Source organism: Lissotriton vulgaris, chromosome 10, assembly GCF_964263255.1.
Source record: "Lissotriton vulgaris chromosome 10, aLisVul1.2, whole genome shotgun sequence".
Lineage (NCBI taxonomy): Eukaryota > Metazoa > Chordata > Amphibia > Caudata > Salamandridae > Lissotriton > Lissotriton vulgaris.
This window is the reverse complement of record NC_141698.1, coordinates 499,928,345-499,952,580: the sequence shown is the minus strand read 5'-3', so window position 1 is coordinate 499,952,580 and position 24,236 is coordinate 499,928,345.

The window sequence follows — 24,236 nt, the reverse complement described above, 5'->3', positions numbered from 1 at the left end:
GCATGCTGCACACGCTAGAGAGAAAGAGAGGATTCAAGGAAGGGCTAGAAGGACAGTATGTACATATACAGATGTAAGATGGGATGCAGAACATAAAACCTGGAGGATGGATCTGATATAAGGAGCTAAATTATATCCCACATTAATGGGTGAAGAGTTTTGAAATGAAAGAAAAAAGAAAGTGAGAGGATATGGGATGAAGGAAGCAGACGAGGGAGCTGAAACTGAAGGAAGTGAGTCCAGTGATGATCTTTTAAATGTTTTACTGTTTGAGTGGCCAACTCCGTACAATGAAACACGAGTGAGGGAAGATGGAAGTTTAATGATTAATGAGAATTCAGAGGTTGCTACTGCACCGATGACTACAAGCACTAATGCAGTGGGAGATACCTTCATACATTGTAACCAGAATATGACAAGAGCTAATTCAGGAACTTGTGTACTTAGTCACACTATAGCCCAGAATAATTCTACTGTCTCAAATATACCAAATGCCCTTATGGTGTCAGTCACAATTGGACCTGTAGTGCAGAAATATTACCCTAGTCTGTGCGCCGAAGGAGCGCCAAAGGAGGGCCCGTCTGTGCCCATCCGTGTCCCGGACGTGCCCTGTGCTAGGCCCCCTGTCTGTACTACCCGGAATCAAGGGCCTGCTTGGCTAAGGTACTCCCGGGATGAGCTTTTTGCTTTTAATGTTCTCAGGTGTGATGAAGAAGCCCCCTGGAGAGTAGCCGACAGTCTATCCCGCTTGTGCTCGGCTTGTAACTTTCACTTCTGCCCCATGCTTAGCTGCTCTGAGCAAGTTAGCGCGGACCCTATATTGATTAGAGCAGGGCTAATTAATGCCAGGTCCATGGTGAAGCATGCTGCCGATGTTTTTGAAATATTGGTGGAGGACCAACTTGATCTGTTTTTGATCACCGAGACCTGGTTAAATGACTTGTGCGCCCCGGTGGTGGAGCTAGCCATCCCGAGGGGCTTTAAGATCACGAGGGCGGACCGCCCGCTCGGTAGAGGGGGTGGAGTTGCAGTGATCTATAGGGATAAGTGGGCATTCTCCTGCAAACCCCAGGTCGGATTGGGAGATGCGGAGTTGCTCCACTTCTCGCTTGTACTTAACCCACATTTTACTCTGGGCGGCACATTGGTGTACCGGCGCCCGGGGAACGCTGGGGCGTTTATTGAGGCCTTAGAGGAGGTTATTGTACCGCGAGTCCTGAGATTCTCAAAGTTTTTGCTCCTAGAAGGCTTTAACATTCATGTCGATGTATCTGGCTCTACTGAGTCTAAACCTCTAGGTGAAGTCTTAACTATGTCCCACCTCATTCAATGGGTCAACGCCCCAACTCATGGGGGTAGCCACCTCTTGGATCTGGTATGTTCCAACTTTGATATTGTGATGGCAGGTCCTGAGAGTGTGACATGGACGGACCATAAACTGATTAGGTTCTCCTGGTCCTTGGATAGAATGGTGGGGACAAAGGGTACTCCCCCACTTGCGCATTCTCAGAGGATCAATTTAATGTCCCTGGATGAATCCTTATCCCAAAACCATCCTACATTGACCTCGGAGATTGACGAGGCGGTCAGTGTTTTAACGCATGGGTTGAACAGGGATCAGCTGCCTCTATCAACTAGGGTTGTATTCGTAGGATGCGGTCCTCTCCCTCCAAACCATGGTTTTCCCCACACTCTTCGGGAACTGAAGCTTGGCTGTAAGAAACTCGAACGAGTGTGGAGACAAGCCTATTCTCCTGCGGCGAAGAGTGACCTACGATCCGCACAAAAAGAGTACTACGCGGCGATTAGGGCTGCCAAGAGCAGCTACTTCGCAGGTAGAATTGAAAATGCAAACAACAATAATAAGGAAATCTTCTCCATTGTTCAGAGCTTTTTATCACCTTGCGCATCGTAGCCTATGCTGCCTTCATCCAAACATTGGTGCGAAGAGCTCTCTTCCTTCTTCGTAAATAAAATTGTTAAAATCCAAGAGGAACTACGAGCTACCTGTGAAAGCTTTAAGCCCTCACCAGCTCTACCACCTCTCCTTATGCCCAAGCCAGTTGAGAAGTTTGATGTCTTCTCCTCTCCTACTGAGTCTGACATCCTGGCGGTACTGAAGGCTCTAAAATCAGGGTCCCCTTCGGACCCTTGTCCTGCTAGGGCCCTTGGCGGGGTGGCTGAGGTTGTGTGCAGTGATGTTACTCAGATTGTTAACCTCTCTTTTTCTTCAGCCACTGTCCCGTCTCGCTGGAAGCAAGTGAAACTCCTTCCCCTCTTAAAAAAGACTGGGTTGGATCCGGCTGTCCCTTCCAACTTCCGGCCTATCTCACTATTGCCAACTCTGGCTAAAGTTTGTGAGAAAATTGCTTTCCGCCAGCTAGACCATTTTATTGAGTCATCTCGGGCGCTGCATCCGGCCCAGTCAGGGTTCAGGGCCGCCTATTGCACCGAACCGGCCCTGGTTGAGATGTCTGAGGCAATTCGGGAGTGCCTGGATGGAGGTGGCAGAGTGGTTCTGATTTTACTAGACCTCTCTGCCGCCTTCGACACGGTGCCCCACAGCCTACTTCTCACCAGATTGGCGGCAGTAGGCATTTCCGGATTGGCACTTGATTGGGTTACATCCTTTTTGGACAATAGGACTCAACAAGTCTGGATGCCTCCTTACGCTTCTATGCCTAAGAACCTCACTACCGGTATCCCACAGGGGTCTACTCTTAGCCCCCTGCTTTTTAATGTGTATCTGATGCCTTTGATTTACCTGGCAGAACAGTTGGGGGCTAAAATAATGTCCTACGCCGATGATACCCAACTTTTGTTTACTTGGCCTAAGGACAATTTGGATACATCGGCAGTTAGATTGTGCCTCTCATCTGTCTTTCGCTGGTTAGCACTTGCCCAGCTCAAGTGCAATGAAGACAAGTCTGAGGTTCTTCTCTTTGGATCCTTTCCCGATAATGTTGGTGTTCTCTTATGGCCACCTGACCTGCCTCGCCCCAATTCTATGGGGGGCCCAGCTAAGAACCTGGGGGTTTGGGAGCAATCTGAAATTTGAGGACCACATTAGGAAACTCACCGGCACATGCTTTGGCACTCTCAAAACCTTACGTAGGTTTTTTCCACTCCTTCCGCGAAAGGCCAAAGAGACTGTGTCACGCGCCTTAATCCTCTCCAGGCTTGACTATGCGAATGCCCTGTTTAGTGGTCTACCTGCTTACCTGATCCAACGGTTGCAGGTGCTCCAAAATGCAGCTGTTCGCCTTCTGTTCACACTGCCTGGGAGGGTTAGCGTTCGCTCCCATCTTCGCAGCCTCCACTGGCTTGCGGTGGCTCACCGGATTCTGTTTAAATCACTGGTCCTCTCCTACCGTGCTATCCATCAGCTCTGGCCGATGTACCTGAGGAAACTGTTTACCTTTTATGTCCCAAATCGTTGCCTCCGATCGACCAATCAATCTCTGATGGTGGTGCCTAGATTCAGGTACTCTAGACTGGGTGGCCAGTCCATTTCTGTCAGGGCCGCCAGGGCCGCCAGGGCCGCCAGGGCCTGGAATGCGCTTCCTCTGTGTCTCAGGGCTGCTCAGTCCATTTCTGTTTTTAAAAAGGAACTGAAAACCCATCTGTTTAATAAGCCCATCTAACTGCCCCTTCTCCTTTCCCTCTTGATGCCCTACTCTGCTTGCCACTTCCCCCTCCGCGCCAGGATACTAGTTTAGTAACAGAGCGCGTTATAAAATCTTTTATAACATAACATAACATAACATAGTCCACAAAGGGTACTATAAGTGCTGTTTCAATTTCAAGTGAGACGAGACCCTCAGAAAGGGTTACAACTAGACCTAATATGCAGTTTGTCCCCTTAGTTCCCATTCGTGAGGATCCTCCTTGTCCTGCGAGTGCAGATCCATCTATGAGTCAGGGAGCATTTGGACCCCTGCGGTCTTTTGTGGGATTGCCAGAACTGGGTTCCCTCGTATCGGAAACACCTGTGAATGTACCAAAGCGCACGCTAAAGGGTAAGGCAGTGCCAAAATCACCAGAGACTACATGTGTATTGATGGATGAGAACAAAGAGGACTGGTTAAAGGGACACAATGTTCCTTAAAAGGAATTTAAGTACAGAGATAAGTCACTGGAATTCAGTCAGCTGTGAAGAAGGATGCCTGTTGCGGAATTTCACAGGAGGGTGCAGGAGAACCGCAGGCCCCAGAGTTCGGTTGTAGCAAAGTCGCCACCCACATTGCTGCTTTGCACCTGGAGGCGCATTTATCTGCTGGGTGGGGCTCCCGCTGCACCCGACGTGTGAGGTTCGGTGAGAATCGGAACGACGTTTTGGGTTTGTTCGGATATGGATGAGTTTGGTATCTACGAACCGTAAATGATGAGATTAGTAGATGTGCGTGTTTTCGCTACACTACTTGGAAGGTTTCGTCTTATTTACAGGTTTTTCATCCGAACCTTCGGGTTCTATTTTAGATATGGCATCCATTTTGTTTCTTGCCCTCACGTAGCCGGCGAACGGACAATGTCCGCTTGATGACCCTGGGATTCCCAAGCTCTTGCGGAAGATGCATATTCCTTTGAGTGTGCCTTTATGACTAGGGAAGTGACACGGCAAAAGCAGATGGCTCCGCTCCAGGCTCATCTTGCCGTGCCGGTCTATTGTTTCAGCCTTGCATACGTTAGGCTTAAATCCTTTGATCCTGTGATCACGCTTCCGATATTGCCCCCACACTCTTTTCAATCTGTTGTCTGTCTTTGTTTCCCTGCACCTGTTTCTGTCCCTTCTCTTAGGTCGATTACGACTAGAATGGAATGTGCCTAATGGTGGGATAGTGTGCTTTTACAGTTGGGAACCGACATGTTTCTGTAATTATGTTCCGGGCTTCTGAAAACATGAATGCGATCCTTTTGAAGTTTACTGTGGGATCTGAGTTGTAACCTTTTGTTCGTTATGTTGTGCAATGGCTAAAATGTGTATAAAAGGAGCGATCCACTTTTGCAATTTGAAGCAGACTCTCTGAACATACACTATGTTGTACTTCTAGCGATTTTTGTGTCCCTGCAGTAAATAAACGCTGATCTTTGACGCCGAAGGAAGTGTCCCGTGTCTCTGTAATTTGTACGCCGGAACAGGTATCTCCATGAAGGTTTCAGGTGTTGTCCCCTGGCACCGCTGGGCCTTAAATTAGCCCAGTCCTTCAGTTGGCGCCCAACGTGGGGCGACATCATGCGAACCGGTCCAAACCCTGAGGATCGTGAGGAACTTCATGTGAAATCTCCGAGGGAAGGTGCACCCGCTTCATCGATCCTGTTGTCGAAATAAGTGGTTCGAAGATTTTTCCCGTGAAGATTCCCGCTTCCCGACGGCTGCGACGGACTGATGCCCTGACTGTCGACCTGTTTTGGCGCCTGGCGTAGTCCTTTGTACGGCGAGACGATAGACGGGCCTTCCTGGTGACGCCCTTGTTCTTTCAGTTAAGTATTTGTGGGTCGCTCTCAGTTCTTAGGTTAGCTCTTTGGTTCCTTTTTTGGAACATTTGTTTCAAAATTGAAAACTTGGCATTTGCTTGACATTTGCTTCGTACTTTGAAACTTGGTTGTTGCCAAGCCCTGGCCACTGTTCCCCGCATCAACAAAGCCACCATGGGAGGTAGATCCTTCTCCTACCTGGCAGCCAAAACCTGGAACTCTCTTCCCACTCACCTTCGGCTTACTCAGAACCACCTAGCATTCAGAAAGCAACTTAAAACTTGGATATTCGACAAGTAATTTCCCCACTTCCTCAAGCGCCTTGAGACCCTATAGGTATGTAGCGCGCTATATAAATTTCTGACTTGACTTGACTTGACTATGGTTCCATTGCATTTTTGGTCCTTAGTTGTTGTTTCTTTTTGTTGTTTGGGTTCTTTGACAATTGCAATTGCCAAAAACCGAGGGTCTCGTATTTTTGCGAGGATATCGTAATTTGATAACCCTTGAAGTTTGAAACTCGGTTAGTGTGCATGATGCCTGGCCGTAGTATCTTGTTTGGTTTCCTTAGATGTTGCAACACGGATTCCCGGTTGGAGGACTCGTGTCCGATACCTCCAGTTGGAACTCTGATTTATGAGCTCTATAGTAGACATGGAGTGGGCCCCATTATATATAACGCATTTTGGATTCGTTATCCGAGAAAAGATGGTGTCCTTAGTTGGCCACCCCATGGTAGCTTTGAAACTGAGATTTTAGATAATCTCGAAGCAAAATTGTTTAAACAGAAAGCTAGGCCAGCAATGTTTGATTCCTTTAGGTTATGGCGTAAAGAGGCCAAACAGAAAGAAATCAAGCTGACTAAGAAAAATAAGAAAGAGAGTGTCCTTTCGATAATGCAAGGTGCAAAACAGCATCAGCGAGACACGGCAGAGAAGGAAAGGGAAGTTTCTATCAGACAGCATAGCATGGCGGTGGATAGATGTTATCCGGTTTTACCGTCGAGTTCTGAAAAGAAGGAAGAAGAATCGAAAGAGGATCCTTTGTTATCTTATTTACTAAAGTCACCACCCCCTTATGTACAGGGTGCTATAGCCCCTATAGTTCCTCCTGTTCTTCCGCCTGTCGTTCCGGTGGCTGCTGGTCAGTCTGTAGTTGGCCCTGTTCCTCCAAATCCCCTTGTTCTTCAAGTGGGCCCTGCTCCTTTACCACCTCTTCTTCCTACTGCTCCTCTGCCCGTAACCTATCAGTCTACTGCTACTACTCCTCCTGTTATTTTGGCTACTTCCACTGCTCCTACGTTTAGTCCTAATATTGTTGCTCCTGTTCTTCTTTCCTCTTCTCCTTCTGTTCGTAAACGTATACCTCATTCTATTGCTAATCTCTATTCTCCACTTTTCAGATCGTTATTTGAATCTGATGTCTCTGAAATCTCTCAGAGACGAAGTCAAATGCCTGGTGTAAAGGAAGGTGAGGTGTTAGAATCTATGGCGCGTAGGTGGATTAGACACCCTGCTAAGTACACTTCACGCATAGTTTTCGATACGTTCTCTCAGTTTAATGAGCCCACACAGAGATTTGTGTTCGAAGAGATGTGCAAATCATTGAGAGAAGAGTGGGATAATGATGAGCTAGATATCGTACCGCCCGATATGACTGAACTTCAGAGTCAGTTTTCGAACGGTATGATTGTAGGTAGTGATGTACGGCGTGCATTAGAGCGTTTGTTAGCTTTTAGGTCCACAGTGCCTTCATGAGTGTCGTTTGACGACAACTCCGGTGATCTGAAAATGAAATCTGGTCAGTACCCCATGCGAGAGGTCCCCCCAGTGTGGAGGCCAGGTGATGCTGCTGCCGTTCCTCCAGTTTTCCACACTTCCAGAGAGTTTGGATACACCTCCCATGGAAGCGATCAGAAGTCTTGCAGGTGAAACAATCCTTGCCTGACCCACGGAAGAATCCGGCAGGTTATTACAAGGAGTTATCCCAATTTGTAGATGATTCTATTATGAACCTTGCTGATATCGACATGTTGTTTGGTAATGTAGTACCGCAACCGATCTGGGCGAAGATTCGTAACGAGAATCATGCAGTTGAGTTAGGTGGTGATTGGGCTGCAATTGTAGCAGGCGATGGACAGCAAGATGGTGGGGCCAAGCCTGATCAGTTAATTACGGATCTGCCCCAAAGAATCATTGCGCTCATGAAAACACTCATGCCAGCGATGAAGGTGAACTGGGATAAATTGTCTGCTTGCAAACAAAAGAAAGACGAGAGTGTCTCCGATTTCTTTACTAGGTTTGAGGAGGCATTTATTGATCGTAGTGGTCAGGATATGAGCACTGAGGGAGGTCAGCGATTGTTTGTCGATAAGTTCGTGTTCAATCTGTTGCCTGAGTTATGCAACAAATTGAAAAACTCTGAAAGTACTTGGGCTGTTTCAACCACAGCTCAAATATTAGCAACGGCTCAATATTATGAGAATAGAGAAAAAGAGGAGAATGATCGTGCAGAAAAGAAAACGAAGGAGCTAAAAACTAAGGTCTTATTGCAGCAAGCGTATCCTCCGCGCTCGAATCAGAATGACTCGCAACAGCAGCATGTGCAGTATCGACCACAGGCGCAGTCTTCTAGGATGCAGTCGCACTCTGAATACTCTGCATCCAGATCTATGCTTTGGAATAATCAGTGTGCATATTGTAAGGGTGAGGGCAATTATAAGTTTAATTGTCCTGTTTTACGTGACCGAACGAATGGTGTCTCGGTTCGAGGAGGTCGTGGTGGTTATCAGCAAGTCTCTCGAGGTAGAGGTCGTGGCACCTCTCAAAATCAAAAGGAGCGTTCTGCTCCTCCATCGAACACGAGCAATTGTTTTGATCAGTGGAATGCATCGTCTGGTAGATCTGCACAGTATCATGTGGATGACTATTATGTTGAGCATGAGATTGGTGCCGACAGCGATTATTAGGACAGCCATAGACAAAGAGAGGGAGTAGTATCAGTTCCGGTTGATCAGAGAGGGCCTTACGTCGCAGTTACCACATCGGGCGTAGTTGAGCCTTTTCTGTTGGACACATTGGAGCAGCAAAAAGTTCCATAATGCATTCGAAACTCCCTGGCGCACCTTTGTCTGGCTTAACAAATATTTCTGTTGGATTCTCTGGCGCCCCGGTTAGCAATCCAGTTTCTAGCCCTTTGTCCCTTACGATCGGGACACGTGAGCTAGAGGCTCCTTTGATTTTAACTACTGGTTGTGGTGAGAATCTCTTGGGTCTTGATTTGTTGAAGCGGTTATATGCGACTCTGTATTGCTCTCCTACGGGAGTGGAGCTTACATTAGGTCAGAGAGTGATCTCTTCTATGTACTTGTCAACTGATAAGCTCCCACCGGAATTGAGTTCAGTTCCTGAGTCTTTATGGGCAACAGGTCCCAATGATGTGGGCCTACTGGACATACCACCTTATGTAGTCCAATTAAAATCACATGTGAGATTACCACGTATCCCCCAGTATTGTATCTCTCTTGATGCGAGCGAGCGCTATTAGCGATCATTTATGACTTGATCGAAAAGGATGTTATTGAAGAAACTAGGGGAAATGTGTGTAATAGTCCTGTGTTACCTATTTTGAAACGAACTGACCCATCCAAGCCTCCTGTGTACCGTTTTGGAATTGATTTGAGAGAAGTGAATAAAGTCGTGATTCCACAGTTTCCAGTGGTTCCTGACATTACAGCTTTGCTGACCCTGATTCCAGCCTCTGCCTCCTGGTTTTCGGTGATAGACCTAAAGAATGCTTTCCTTAGTATTCCGATTGCTGAGGAAAGCAGAGATCTATTCGGCTTCTCATTAGGTGGTTGCAGTTTTAGGTTTAAACGCGCACCACAGGGCTACTGTGAGAGTCCATCGATCTACAGTCAGGCCCTTAAGAGTCAACTTGATGCATTTGTGTTACCTGCTGGTGCGGCCTTGATTCAGTATGTCGATGATCTGTTAGTGGCTGCCGACACTGAGCAAATTTGTAAAACTGCTACAGTATCATTGTTACAGCATTTATGTGACTTACATCACAAGGTGTAACCTTCTAAGTTACAGTTTTGTTGTCAAGAAGTAACCTATTTAGGTCACTTATTGTCAAAGGAGGGAAGAAGGTTGACCCCAGAAAGAATTGCAGCGATTGCTCGAATGACTGTGCCAACAACTCAGAGAGACGTACGTGCCTTTCTAGGTATCACGTCACACTGCAGACAATGGATTCCAAACTTCTCATTGTTAGCGAAGCCATTGTTAGCTCTCACGTGCAAGGATGTTCCGACTCCTTTGCCATGGACTGAAGATTGTCAGAAAAGTTTTTCTGAATTGCGTGATGCGTTGTGTTCGGCTCCTGTGTTAGGTACTACTGATTACAGTAAGCCGTTTACACCATATGTTCACGAGAGAGAAGGTTGTGCGTTAAGTGTTTTGACACAACAATTTGGCGGCAAACAGCGTCCATGTGCATATGTTTCTTCAACTTTAGACCCAGTAGCTAGAGCATTGCCAAGTTGTCTAAGGGCGACAGCGGCAGCTGCGGTGTCCATTCGACAGGCCGCAGGTCTGGTCATGGATAATATGCTTACAGTGATGGTTCCGCATGCAGTTGACACTCTCTTGAATCGAACGAAGACTCAACACTTGACGAGTGCAAGGTTGTCCGGCTATGAGTTGACACTTTTGGCAAGTCATATACAGATAAAACGTTGTAGTGTGTTGCATCCAGCGACATTGTTGCCGATTCATATGGAATCAGGTGATGTAGCACCACATGACTGTTACTTACGAACTGAAGAAGAGACGAAGGGTCGTATCGACCTGAAAAACACTCCATTGGTAGATCCTGATGGTACTTTGTATGTAGATGGTTCATGCTTCAAGTTGCCGAATGGTGATGTGACGACTGCGTATGCTGTAGTGACGTTGAGTACGGTTGTGGAAACTGCGAGATTGAGTCAGAATTCGGCACAAGCTGCAGAGTTGATTGCTTTAACGAGAGCGTGTGTTTTGTCTAAAGGAAAGCGAGTGAATGTGTTTACTGATAGTCAGTATGCGTTTGGCGTAGCACATAGTTTTGGTTGATTGTGGAGAGAGAGAGGATTCATGACGTCTCATGGCACGAAGATTCAACACGGACAGCTCGTGAACGATCTTTTAGATGCACTTACATTGCCTAAGCAAGTGGCAATCATTAAATGCAGCGCACATCGAAAGGTTACAGATGATGTTGGTCGTGGTAACGCGTTTGCAGATGAGATTGCTAAGGAAACGGCCAAGAATCTGACAAACCGAATGTATGTTACGAGTTCAGTGAGATGGCCGGCGGAGACTGGTATGTGTGAGGACACAGTTGAGAGTGTGAAAGCGATTCAGAATGAGGCTACCGAAACTGAAAAGGCTAAGTGGAAAGAAAGCACGGGGAAGTTAGACATGAATGGATGTTGGGTTGATTTGTCAGAGTATCAGAGATGGATGTTACCGGATGCGTATGTGCTTGCTGTTGTTACTATGGCCCATGGCATGTCACATATTAGCACGAAAGGTGTATGTAAGTTGTTGTCTCCCGTATGGAAGAATGATGGGATTGCTAAGTGTGCTGAGAGAGTGGTGAGGAACTGTATGGTATGTTTGATGCATAATCCTGGCAAGGGCACCCCCACTCCACCTGGTCATTTTGCTCCTCCTACATGCCCCTTTGAATGTTATCCAGTTGGACTTCATCCATATGGAGATATGCAATAATTTAAAATATGTATTGGTTGTGGTTTGTGCGTTCTCCAGATGGATTGAGGCATACCCTCTTAAGGATAATACTGCCCTGTCCACAGCAAAAGTTCTACTCAAAGAGTATTTCCCAAGGTTTGGAATGCCACGGATCGTATGGTCGGATAATGGTAGTGAGTTTGTGGGAAAGGTGATGAAGAGTGTGTGTGCGGGTTTGGGTATTCGCCAAAAATTTCATAGTGCTAACCATCCTCAATCGGCGGGTTTGGTAGAAGGGTACAATGGTACTCTGAAACTGAAACTTGCCAAAATCCAAGCGACGAGTGGGTTATCATGGCCTGATGCATTGCCTCTAGCGCTCCTGTCGACCAGGGCGACTGTGCACTCTCGAGTAGGGCTTAGCCCATATGAGATTGTGTTCGGCCGTCCTGCGAACGTTTGGGGAGTTCCAAGGCCTAAGGAATTTAGCAGAATTGAATATCCAATGTTGATTGACTATCTTTACGATCTGACTGCTAAATTGAGTTTGATTCATCAACAGGTTTTTGAAGCTTTACCGGCACAAACAGAAGGACCTGGACATCAACTCCAACCTGGAGATTGGGTGCTGATTCGTAACTTTGGGAGAAAACGAAATCTCGAGCCCAGGTTTGTGGGACCCTACCAAGTCTTGTTGGCAACGAGGACTGCAGTTCGGTTGGACAGCAGGAAACAGTGGGTGCACGCCACCCACACAAAGAGAGTGCCGTTCCCATTGCCAGCAAATAATTGGATAAGGAAAGGGTTTGCCCCGACTGAAACTGATATAATCCCGAAGTTTGTGCCATTTAGTGATGCTCAATCTGTAGAGATAGATCTAGCTCAGCCAGATACGTTTGTTGAATCATCTGGAACTGTACCTTTGTCTTCAGCATTGGAGAATTCAAGTTCTGAACCGTTACCTGAACAATCGAACTCTGTCTTGCCACCTGAACCATTGTTTGAAGAACAAACTCGACCTGGAAAATGTCGATATTTCCTTCGATCGTGTGACTAAGGACAAATAAAAAATTCCCTTTTGTTTTTGAATCTACATTACCCCCTCCCTGTTGCTATGAACATTGTGGACATTTGCATTTTTCCTGATCTTGAGTTCTTTAACCCCTTGCGTGCTGATGACAGAACGGTTCCGTCATCAGCATCGGGTGAGCTGTGCTGATGACGGAACCGTTCCGTCATGACTCCGCCCGCGCAAGGCGGAGTCAGCACAGGCGGAAAATACGCCCCGCACGCAAGGGGTTAATTTTGTTTTACATATCATGTGTGTTCCTTTTCTGTGCAGCTAGGAGACTTATATGAAATTGGATGCTTAATTGATTAAACCTACCATCTGGGGTTGGCCGTAGGGCCGTACGGGTACCTACTTCTGTTTGGCAGGTCTCTGACACTAGGTCGGTTTCTTTCGTCGGTTTCTGGGAACTCCTGGGAATTGACAATTGCCACTCAGAATTAGGTGCGTCAAGAACGTTACGGACGGTCCTTAGAGGATGGAGTTCTCTAAGCTGTCAGAAATAGAGATGATGTCGGCGCAAAGATCTAAGTTGCATAAGATTTTACAAACAAAGTGTTTTTTGTTTCAGATTTTCATGTTGTTCCTAACTGTGTCTATGTTATTGGTGGGTGGAGTGTATTTTGGGATTCAGTTACTGTTGCCTTCCACTTCACCTACTTCCCCCTCTCATGATCTGAATTCTGTTCTCGTTCCCACTATCTCTCCACATTCTTTTAATCTTCTGCCCCAACATGAACAGGTCAGACGTGCGGAATTTATGAACAATTCCTTTGTCCAACTTTTGCATCAGCATCAGTTGGTGATGAACACTACCAACTGTTGGGTGTGTGGGTTAATGCCACATACCATGGATAAGGGTATCCCGAATTTAGTTTTTCCCTACAGCTCCCAGTGGTCAGCTCGGGCATTCCAAACCATGTTCCGTAGTGCACTAGATTCCTACCCCCCTCGACAGCCACGTTCCACAGACCTTGGTTCTGGCCGTGCCTGGGCGAACACTGGGCCAAGACCAGGCCAATAGTGGGCCCGTCTGCCCCCGTCTGTGCCCGTTAGTGGCCAACAGAGGCTGGGCCACATCTCTTGGTTCCTCCCCAGGACTGAGGTATTGTTTTCCTTTTTTTATTAAATCCCTTGGCACTCTGGTGCAATACACACATCTTTTCTCTGTGACGCCCATCTACTATTAAAACGTGTGCAAAGCTTGCAAGAATGGGTAAAAGGAAAATGACCTCAGGCACTAAAGGGGGGGGGGGCACTGTATCCATTATAGACTCTTTCCTAGTCAGGGTAGCTAGTGCCACCTCTAAAGAGATAGACCTGACTCAGATGAGGGTTTCCCTGGAAAGAATGAACATTTCTCAGGATTCTATTCCCTTGGGCAATTGTGAGCATCTGGTTCTTTTCCCAAGTAATATCATCAACTCTGGTCATGAATGACAAGGCTGGGGAGTTAACAGCAGAAGATGGCTTTGCCCCAGCTGACCCCCTGGTCAAAAGGAAGAAGACTGAGAGAAAAAGACCAACCTAGATGCAATCTCAGCACAAGGCCTTCCCATCAATATTGACTTGGAGCAATTTTCCGACAATCTATTTCCGAGGTTGGAATGCCCGTTTGAAGCGTTGTTTGCTCCCATTTTGTTACAGCTTGAAGGTATGGAGGGCAAGCTTAGTTCTTTTTCCCTGCTTGCACCTCGAGCTCCAATCTACGGTACAAACCCTGTGACTGTGGGGCTCACATCAATGGGATCGCTTAGCATAAGGAGGCCATCACATGAGCCCAGTCATCCAAACCAGGAGATTCAAATCAGTATATTACCCACTCAGGGGAAGGGCCAAGAGACAGGGGTCACTTGTGCTATCGAGATTCCAGTCACCACCGTTCAGGCAGATCATTTACAAGGGGTACAATCATCAAACGGGAGCAAAGCTCATACAATCCAACACGATCAGACCCCTAAAAGCCCGAGCGGTAAGTCCGACCTCCTTTACGCTTCCTCCAGAATCAGCACCTCTGGTGGACATCTTATGGGGGTCCCCACCATTTGCGCAAGGATCAAAAGAATCCACATTGGATCTTGTGCATAAGGTTACTCACTGGTGCGACAGTAACATAGTAAATGGGCAAACGTTGTCCCCTCATGTTGAAATGGCTAGAAGAGTAGGTTGGTTGTGTCATAGGGTGATAAAAAAATTGTTGAGGGATGACTGTGTCGCAGTTAATGTAAGACACTCCGTACATGCTAAAGTGCTGGTTGAGAATCCTTTCATGCAAGTCTCTAAAATGACAATCAAAATGATTGTCCTTCAATACTTTTATCCCACTAACTCCTTTCTTCTGGATAGCCCCAGATAATCTGTTTTCAGGCCATTGAGGATTACCCAGGGCGATAATGGTAGTTTCACATTTCTACTATAAGTTCAATAAATAAATACTAGCCAACAGTTTTTAACCCTTGCTAGATGACAGCGATTGACTAGTATTTGCACGGGCAGAGTTGTTGGGCCCAAGACCCTTGGGCCAGATGGGTAATGCATTTATTTCACCCCACAAGCCAGCTTCCATCACTCCGCTTCCCTCTTGTATGAAGATTATGTCCTGGAATAAAGCGGGACTGAGGTCTAAAAGAGATGATGCGTTGTGGCAGAAGTCCCTTGTACATTGCCACATAATTGCTTTGCAGGAAACAATGGATACTAGCAAGTCTTTTTTCTTGGATGGCTTTTCCTCTTTTTTTATATGTGCATCCTCATCTCCAGTGGGCAGAGCTAAGAGGGTGGTCTCCATCTCCTGGTTTCACTCAAATGAACCTGTACTACCAAAGTGATAGACTGTCACTTATCCCACTTGTTAGTGGTAGAGCTGCTGTTCACAAACCATCACCCTCTGTTGGTAGTAAATTTATACAATTCTTTTTTGTTGAAATTTTGATATTGAATATATCGCAGCATTAGAGCGGCTTCTTGAAAAATATGGTGAGAGGAAGCATACTTATTATGAGGCTATAATCTTAAGTGATTTTAACACACTTCAAAGTCAGCTTGATTGTACTTTTGTAAAGGGCCATGCGGATACACTACCGATGGCTGCCCATTTTGAGCATTCAGATTCAAGTCATCTCATAGAAGAGCTCTTTGCAGCTAACAATTTGTTTTGCCTAGAACAGACCGGAGTGAATGCTCCTGTTCCCACCCACTCAGGCAGGGGTTCCTCCAGCACTATTGATTTTATAATGCTCTCGACCCCTCTAGCATCTGCAGTTCATAAACTGAGTGAATCCGCGAAGCATTTATAGAGATCATAATCCCTTAACACTTGAACTGGCTCATTCCTTTGACTCACACAGAGGGTAGGGAAGGACCATTCCAAACTCTGCTATCAGCATAAAAGACCAAGCAGGCAGGTTAAAGTGGGAGAAGGTGATACCGGAGGCTTTTTTAGATAATCTGTATGTGGAATGTGCAGACGAGATTTTACTCTGTCTGGATATGGGAATTCAGGATAGAACTGTAATAGACGCTTTTAACAAACTAACTAAGCAGATAACTGATAATCTAACCACTAATTGTAGGTCTAATAGAGGTAAGGAAAAAATTGGTTTGATGCTCTAAGGCTCACAGGAGTTTAATGCTGGCTTAAGAAAAATCCGAGGGATGAGGTAGGGGATAAGTCTTGTAGGAGGGCCTACAAACTCGCAATCCAGCAGAGGATAAAGGCTACCAGGGAGCGGGCATGGTGGACCCTGGGTCAGGCAAGTATGCTGGCAGAGGGCACCAAGTTTTCTGGAAGTGATCAATAGTCCTTTTTTCAGATACAGTAAAATCTAGAGTAAATTGCATTATAGCTGCAGAGAGATGGGTCCATTCCATTTCAACACAGGCGAGGTACATAAAGCCATCCTGGCCACAGCCAGGGGAGAGCGCTGTGTCAGGATGGGTTTCCTTCGAACCTGTACAAAGCTGACTTTCTAACCTAGGCCAAGATATTGACACATATCTTTAATGCAGCCGGTCTGTGTGGCTTTCCCTATTCTGGGTCAAAGGCTATCATTTAACTATTTTCAAATAAGGCATGAGGGACGACCCTGCATGCTATCGATCAATTACCCTTTTAGATTCAGTTGTAAAAAGTATGGAAAAGGTGATCCTGGAGTGTTTAACCTCCTAGTTATATAATCTTAATGTCATTTCAGACTTACAGTACTGTTTTGGGCAGGGGAGAGGGACGTTAGATCAATGGATTCCTTTACACTTGGTGGTGGGGAAATATACATTAGCCAAGAGGGGATCCTTGTATATGGCATTTATGGAACTAACTTCGACATTTGACCACATCAACAGATCCAAGCTGTGGTCTATTCTCTTGAATCTGGGCATGGATGTAGATTTGGTGGCTTTTTTACACTCTGCCCATGCTAACATTACTGCTGTGGTGAGATACAATGAGAATGGCTGTGTGTCAGCCTCTTGGGAGGTCAAGAGAGGGGTCAAGCAGGGGTGTATTTTGGCCCTCTTGCTGTTTACGCTTTACATCAACAACCTAGTGGACGCCCTAGTGCTTTTATAGATGTTATTGACTCCTTTGACCTCACAGCTAATTTTTCCAAATCTCATACCATGACGCTCGGTACCCAGAAGGCTGTTAGACTAAGTGCAAAGCATATACCTGTCCTGTAAAAGGTGTACAGAGATACATTTATTCCAATGGCCACATATGGATGCGATGTGTGTTGGTACAAGGATGTGAGAGACCAGCAAGTGGTGGAAAACTAATTTATGCATAGACTCCTTGGTGTCCCCCCTGCAACCCTGCCTTCATGATGCATGAGGAGCTTGACCTGGGACACATCTCAGATCATATTGCAGTCACACCCTTAATGCGCCGGATGAGAATTTTGCCAAGCCCAGCTCCCACTTTAAATCAACTTGTAATAGGGGACTGTACTGCACTTGAGGGGATTTGCGTAAGGTATATTATGGAGCAGATGAGGCAGGCTAGGCTGTCCTGATTTGTACATGAACCCCAGGCCTTTACGCCCTAGTGACATTAGGGACATTAAACATCTGTTTCTGGCTAGGCAGTCATGGGAGAAGAAGGGTATGGAACTTGCTTAGCCCTCAGTGATAAAATATATCACATGAAGCTCAAACCCACAGGCGCAGCCCTATTTGTTACTTGTTAACAACGTTCAACAACTCTTCTTGCTAACCAGATTTAGATTCAACCTTATACACTGGTTACTAGCCTTTCCTAAGGGCTTTTCTTAGTCGAGTGCCTTAAATCCATGTCCCTTTGACAACTTCTCTGACCAGGACACCCTGCATTTTACATTCTTTTGTGAATGTTATGATATCGTGCAGAAAACATTCATCCTTCCGCTGCTTAGATCTGGTCAATTTGTCCAAGTAAGGCCTGCATTCTTGTATTTAAAAATGCTTTCCTCCCCATGGTTGGTTTCAGGATTGCACATTTTTTGTCAGGAGCCCATAGACTCAGGAAGAAGATGCTCATGGTCCAGTAAGCCTGAATCATATATATAATCTTTATTGCTTGAATAATTAAGATCATTGCAATCATAGCATCTTAATTCACCAAGAAAAACACATTTACATTAAAACCAGGGAATCTTCTCTTCACATAATACAAAAAACAGTCCTATAAATACAATTAAAAACCTTATTAATAAGCTCAAATCTAGCCACCTTACATCTTTAATCACATTATACATTTTAAGTGACGGTGTGCTTTGCATACTATTTCAATGGATATCACAAAGAAATATTATTGACTAATATACATTCATTCCCTCATCCGTTCAAAGTGCTAATGTGCAAAAAGTGCATCAGTTTGCTGCGATGGTGACCCTGCTGGTATTACATTTCAAATTAATACCATCATAACAAAAAAATATTTAAATAATAACATTTATCAACCGTTAAAATAAATAGCACCAAGGACATAAAAATAGAGGGGATCGTCCTATATTAGACATTTTTCGACTGTCATGAAATTTTTTACCATTAGACATAGTAATGGAATCTATTCACCAGACAATTATATATTATATGTACAAGAGTTTCCTGTGGCCATCAGCAGAATCTACAATTAGAATCCGGCCACTCTTTGATCCACGAACGCGTGCCCTCCTTTGTTGGGTTTATACCCATACGTAGCCTTAGAAACATTTTTTTTAACTTTACAGAAAAGAAAACATTTAAATATGACTGAACACGCAGGGATTGATATGAATTGATCACGTACCATGCATAGTTTTTCTCAGCTAAAGCAATTTTATACAATTTAAACGATTCAGCTTTAATATGCTTTTTTAAATTAGTTTATAGTTGGGCGTTTTCAAAGCTGACAGTTCAATTTGCAGGCCGATATCTCGTAGCGATGCTAAAATATAAGCTCTCCATTTCACAGTGTAAGCAGATTTACCAATTTCTTGCCAACAGATATTCCCTAAAGATGCCGGGGCTGATGTTGATAATACAGCCATACATTTTAGGGAAGATCCTTTTGATACCAAACACTGTCTTTGGAGACCAAATTCCAATCTAATTGCTGCTTGACACACTGACCTGGCAATTCCAAAGGTTGCTTTAAAAACCTTAACAATCAATAAGTCAAGCACCTTCACATCTTTTCCTCTAGTAATCGGAAAACCATAAATGAAGGTAGGTTGTAACTTGGCTAGAATAAACTCATACGATTAACAGTTCAGTGATTTCTTTAAACATTTAAAAGCATGGATCAACGTCACATTCTTGGCCCTTTAATCTTTAAGATGACATTCAAAAGACAAATGATTATCAAATATTACCCCTAAGTATCTATACGACTTAACCATATCAATTGTGCCTTCTTGGCTTTCCAGGGATTAAACTTCTGTTTAACGACACCAATTTTCATCACTATAGTTTTTTTAACATTCAGTTCAAGGTCATTCTGCTGTATATAATCATCAAATGCAGTAATAAGCCTTTGTAGGCCGAGTGGGCTATGGCTCACAAAAATCGTATCAGCAGCATACTGGAGGTAGCTCATTTTCACTCCCCCATCCTAGGAACATGCCCATTAACAACATCCAAGTGCTGTGAAAGATCTGATAAAAAGACATTAAATAAGCATGGGGCAAGAACACAGCCCTGCTTCGGGTCATTATATGTTCTAATCCTCCTTGATAAGGAGTTACCCTCCCCAATCCTAACTTGAACATAAGTGTTAGTATACAGAAGTGTAATAGCTTTCTACTCAGCTGTGTTGCGGCATGTTGCGGCCTGAATCACATTTGAGTTCCATGGGCATTATTAGTGTTTATTTTAGGATGGATTATTGTATGGCCTGAACCCTATTGCTTTCTGTTCATGCCAGCGCACTGTCACACTTGCACTTTATCTGCTTTATCTTTTTAACAGTGAGTTTTACTTTTACTTTTTTGTATAAAAAGTCTTAGATATTTTTAATTCATGTTAATTGGACCTTCTATGTATTTACCGTCTTTTTTAAGCTTTATGTACTATTTATATGTGTCCTTGGTACAATTGTTTTAACTTGTGTGCTTTTATGGCCTTTATTTGCAGAATAAAGAATCTTTGACTTGACTTGTGAAGGTGAATATGGTAGATGTATGCAACTTAAAACTTGAAGTGGATGAAATGATTAAGGGAAGTTTGGAGTTAAATCAGATTGACACTTATCAACTGCATGAGCTTTTGTTTATGAGCAAGTATGTAACCCAAAAGGCAAGACAGGCTCATGAGAAATTGTCTGAATTGGCTCAGAGGTATGAGGTAGATTTAGAACGAGCTAGAGCTCTACAGAAAAGTCACCAACTTGATTTTTCTGATTAGAACTCGGGAAATATGAGGATGATAGTTTTAAAAATGCAAATTAGGGAACCAATGCAAAGCATTATAATTTGGGCAACATTGAAGAAATGAGAAGCCTAGATGGTGAAAGAAAAATAATAATCCAAGAAGACTGTCAGGAGAGCACCCTCCTTTGGGAGATGAAGGACCACCTGTTCAGATGTTACCTTTATGAAAAGTGCCTAATGGAGGTTTTTTCATGTACCATGGAGTCAAAGTGATCTTGCATCATTCACAAACAATTTTCCCAAGCTGAGAAAGAAGCCTGTGGATTAGAATAAATAAGTTGAGGAGTTTGTGAAGATTTAGAAGATTTCAAAGGACTTAAATACACTGTTTGTTATTTTTGTTCCGGGTGATTTGTGGTCAGAATGCAAAATAGTGAATGATTGACCTGAAAGCGAGCCTGAGAGAGATCTAGTGACTAATGGTCCATCAGATATTGTGATGAGGAAGTATAATCAAGTGTTGATATGGTTGAAATCTAAGGTGCCACCCAAAAATGTTGATTGGGTTAAAATAGATTGTACGACTCCGGAACCCAAGGAAATGGATTGTGCTTACTATCAGAGATTGTTACAAACATTTAAGCAGTAAAGTGGGATGGATACATTAGAACCCAAAGATAGAGGACAATTTGGGTCCAAGTTTGTGATAGGATTGAGACCTAAGATTAACATGATGCAGCAGAATTTGATATGCTGGCAAAACAAATCTGTCAACAAATGTTTGCGTTATGTTAAATGCTGCAGCAACGAGATTGAGATGAAGAAGAACATTTTGAAGGAAATGTTTATGGTGGCACAAATAAAAGCAGCATAGAGAGGAAATCAAGGTCCATGTTTAGTTGGAAATGTGCTTCCTATACTGGGAGTGTATCAGCAGGGAGTCCTCGCCTCCCAGGGTGGAGGTGGATTTTCAACTCTAGGTAGGGACAGCTGAGTTCCTATAGACCCTAGTACTATAATTCATGTGGCTACGTTGAAAAAGTATGATCCATGCCACATCTGTAAAAAATTGGGGTATTGGAAGCGAGAATGTTATTTTAATTAATCAAATCAAGGGCCGAATACAGGATTTGTATTTCAACAAAGTAACAATCCTATGCAGATGCAGAATGTGCCTCGACCTGGAGATCAAAATTGAAATTTTCCCTTAAAACGTGGGGATGCACATTCCACAACCCCCGAAGCCACAGTAAAAGGCAGTTGGTCCCAGATTTGTTTCGAACCAGGATTCAAATGTTAAACAGAACTCAAGTCAGGGAACCGGTTTGTATAAAAAATGTCACATGCTTGAGACTGTTGACAATTTTGGTGCATATCTGTCATCGAGACAGTGCCTGAGGGGGGAGTAGGGTTGCATGCTTGGCGCAGTCCTAGAGGTAGACCAAAGTGGCCCTTATGTAAATGGGTAGATAAATGGCCATGATGTCTCATTTTTGGTTGATACTGTTGCTACCCATTCTACTGTAAGATAAGTGGAAGTTCTGAAACTAGCCCTCTTGGGAAGAACGATCCAAGTTGTTAATTGACAGATGAAAAATCCCATTACAGGGGAAGTCCCTGTTAGAATAGGGAATTTTGAGGATAATCCCCAGTTTGTGGTCTGTGATTCAAGTCCAGTAAACCTGTTAGGATGTGATTTACTGTCCAAGCTGAATCCAGTATTTACTGTAAAACCAGAAGCGAGGAGTTTTAAACTCATGATGAGGATGTGGCTTTTAAAATGGTTAATCATACTCCAATTGTTACCATGTATCCCATGACCACATTCTAAGATCTGCCTTTAGATCTTAAAGACACAGTGAAGGCTGAAGTGTAGGTTTTCTTGGGAAATGATAATGGACTCATTAAAGAAATTGAAGCTGTCCACATACAGATACAATCAAATGCAGAATTTCCTCGAACCCCACAGTATAATTTGTCTCCCAAAACAATTACTGAAATAAAACCAGTGATTGAGTCCAAGATTCAGCAGGGAATATTGAGGGAAAGTATTGGCAGTCTGTGTAACTAACTGTGATAACCGACTTTTTCGACCCTCTTTTGAGAGGGAAGATGATGGAGAATGACTCCAGCCTATTACCCTTAGAGTATAGGGATTAGGACTATAAGTAGGACCTATCCATGAGGCACAGTAGTGCATTTTCGTACCCTTTTCTTTAGATCAGGGCTTATAAACTTAAGCTAGGGGATAGATATATAAGTATTAATGATGATCCATCCTTTTGTAAGAGTATTAGTACATCTTCTGTGGAGTTATGCATATTTTGGGCCTTGTAGGCCTTAAACGGGACAGACTCCATCTTGCTCTCTGCCTGGTAGTTCGAGAGGCTTTCTAGGTCAAGTGTAATGTTTTAGTTTTAAGGTATTGTTCGCTTGGAGAGAACCGGTTCAGGCTGGCCCTTATCGAAAGACTGTATTTTTCTCCACTCCGAAGACACAACTCCAGGCCGGCCGGCTGGGAACGTGCCCTTGGTACGGGGAGGTACAAGAATTTGGTGGGCGGCAGGTTACTGGCCGTAACTTTCCATGAAGGGGCAGGTTTTGATATTAGCGAAAGTGTTAGGCAATGAGTCAGTCAGTCTGTAGGCGGCAGCTAGCCGTTAGCATCTATGCCATTAATTATTTCCAGAGCAGACAATCGCCATTTTGAAGTCCGAGAAAAGATTCTGAAACCGAGACTCTCTAAGAAAGACTGAAGGAGAAATAGCGCGGAGCGCACAGAAACAGAGAGAGAGAGAGAGAGACGGTAGCTAATAGCCAGCGAGGTTCCAGTGACTTGGAGGGAAGCAGAGGAGATTGAGCATAGCGGTGCAGACGTGTACCCGTGACTGCTGAGGTGTGATTCCGAGACGAGCCAAGACACAGAGACGAGAAGGGAACCTAGATGACTGCCGAGCCCCGACTTCACATTAATAAGGTGATCTCTGCCCTTTTCCTTGTTAAGCGCACATTCTAACCTTTACTTTTCTTTACAGTATATACATTGTGTAGTATTGTGTTTATTTTTGTTGTAATAAAGAAAACACCCCAGTTCATAGTGAACCGACATGTGCCTTGTATTCTTGTTCAATCAGGGTAACCTGAGCTTCTAGTTAGACATTGTTTGCATGAACGGATGCGAATCCCGATCAGGTAAGGAATGACTGAGCAAGTAGGGAGAGAGGGAACATTTAATGTCAGGAGCAGAAGGTACATATTATAATTTGGCCATATCAATTTCTATTATCGTAGTTTTATCCCGAGTAGATAACCAAAGACTTCATCCTTAAATGTTCATAGGAAAGTGATCGTCATTGGTACATGGCGTGTATATATGTCTGCCGGATTGCAGACCGTGTGTAAGTGAGAGCACCGGAGGGAAACGGTGTGGAGGCTCGCTGGATTGTGGGCCGTGTGTGTGTGTAAGTGAGAGCACCGGAGGGAGACGGTGTGGAGGCTCGCCGGATTGTGGGCCGTGTGTAAGTGAGAGCACCTAAGATAGAGAGGTGTGTAGATCTGCCAGATTGCAGGTCGGATATTAATGAGAGCACTGGGTCTGCAGGCCCATGTGTGTGTAGGCGCTCCGGATTGTGCGTCGGGTGAGCACTGATGATCAGTGTGTAATGGTACATTATCAGACCTGCCCTAGGGTAGACCAGTCTGGGCCTACGTGGCCGCGAGACCAATAGGTGCGAATAGGATATTGTAGAAAACCAATGCATGTTTATTGCTATTTTTCCCATCCTTAGGTATAAGATGTACATACATATATCCATACCCATTGTAAACACATTCTAAGGAGGGAGGTGAGTACGTTCCGGCTGGGTTAGAGGGGCTCCTAGGAGCTGATTCCATCTGGTCCGAGAATCTGGTCGGTACATCTGGCGTCACGAACTGTTTACGAAGCCTGTGTGCGCTGTATTGTTTTCATCTTGTTGGTTTGCACTCGGCTCGTACGTATTTTTCTTTGTTTATAATTGTGTATATATTTTTTGTGTGTTAACATGTTCTCGAAAAAATCTAAATCTACTTTCAAATTACCGATTGACATTCCCGGCTGGGAATCAACGCCTTATGAGGCTTTGGCCCGTGAGT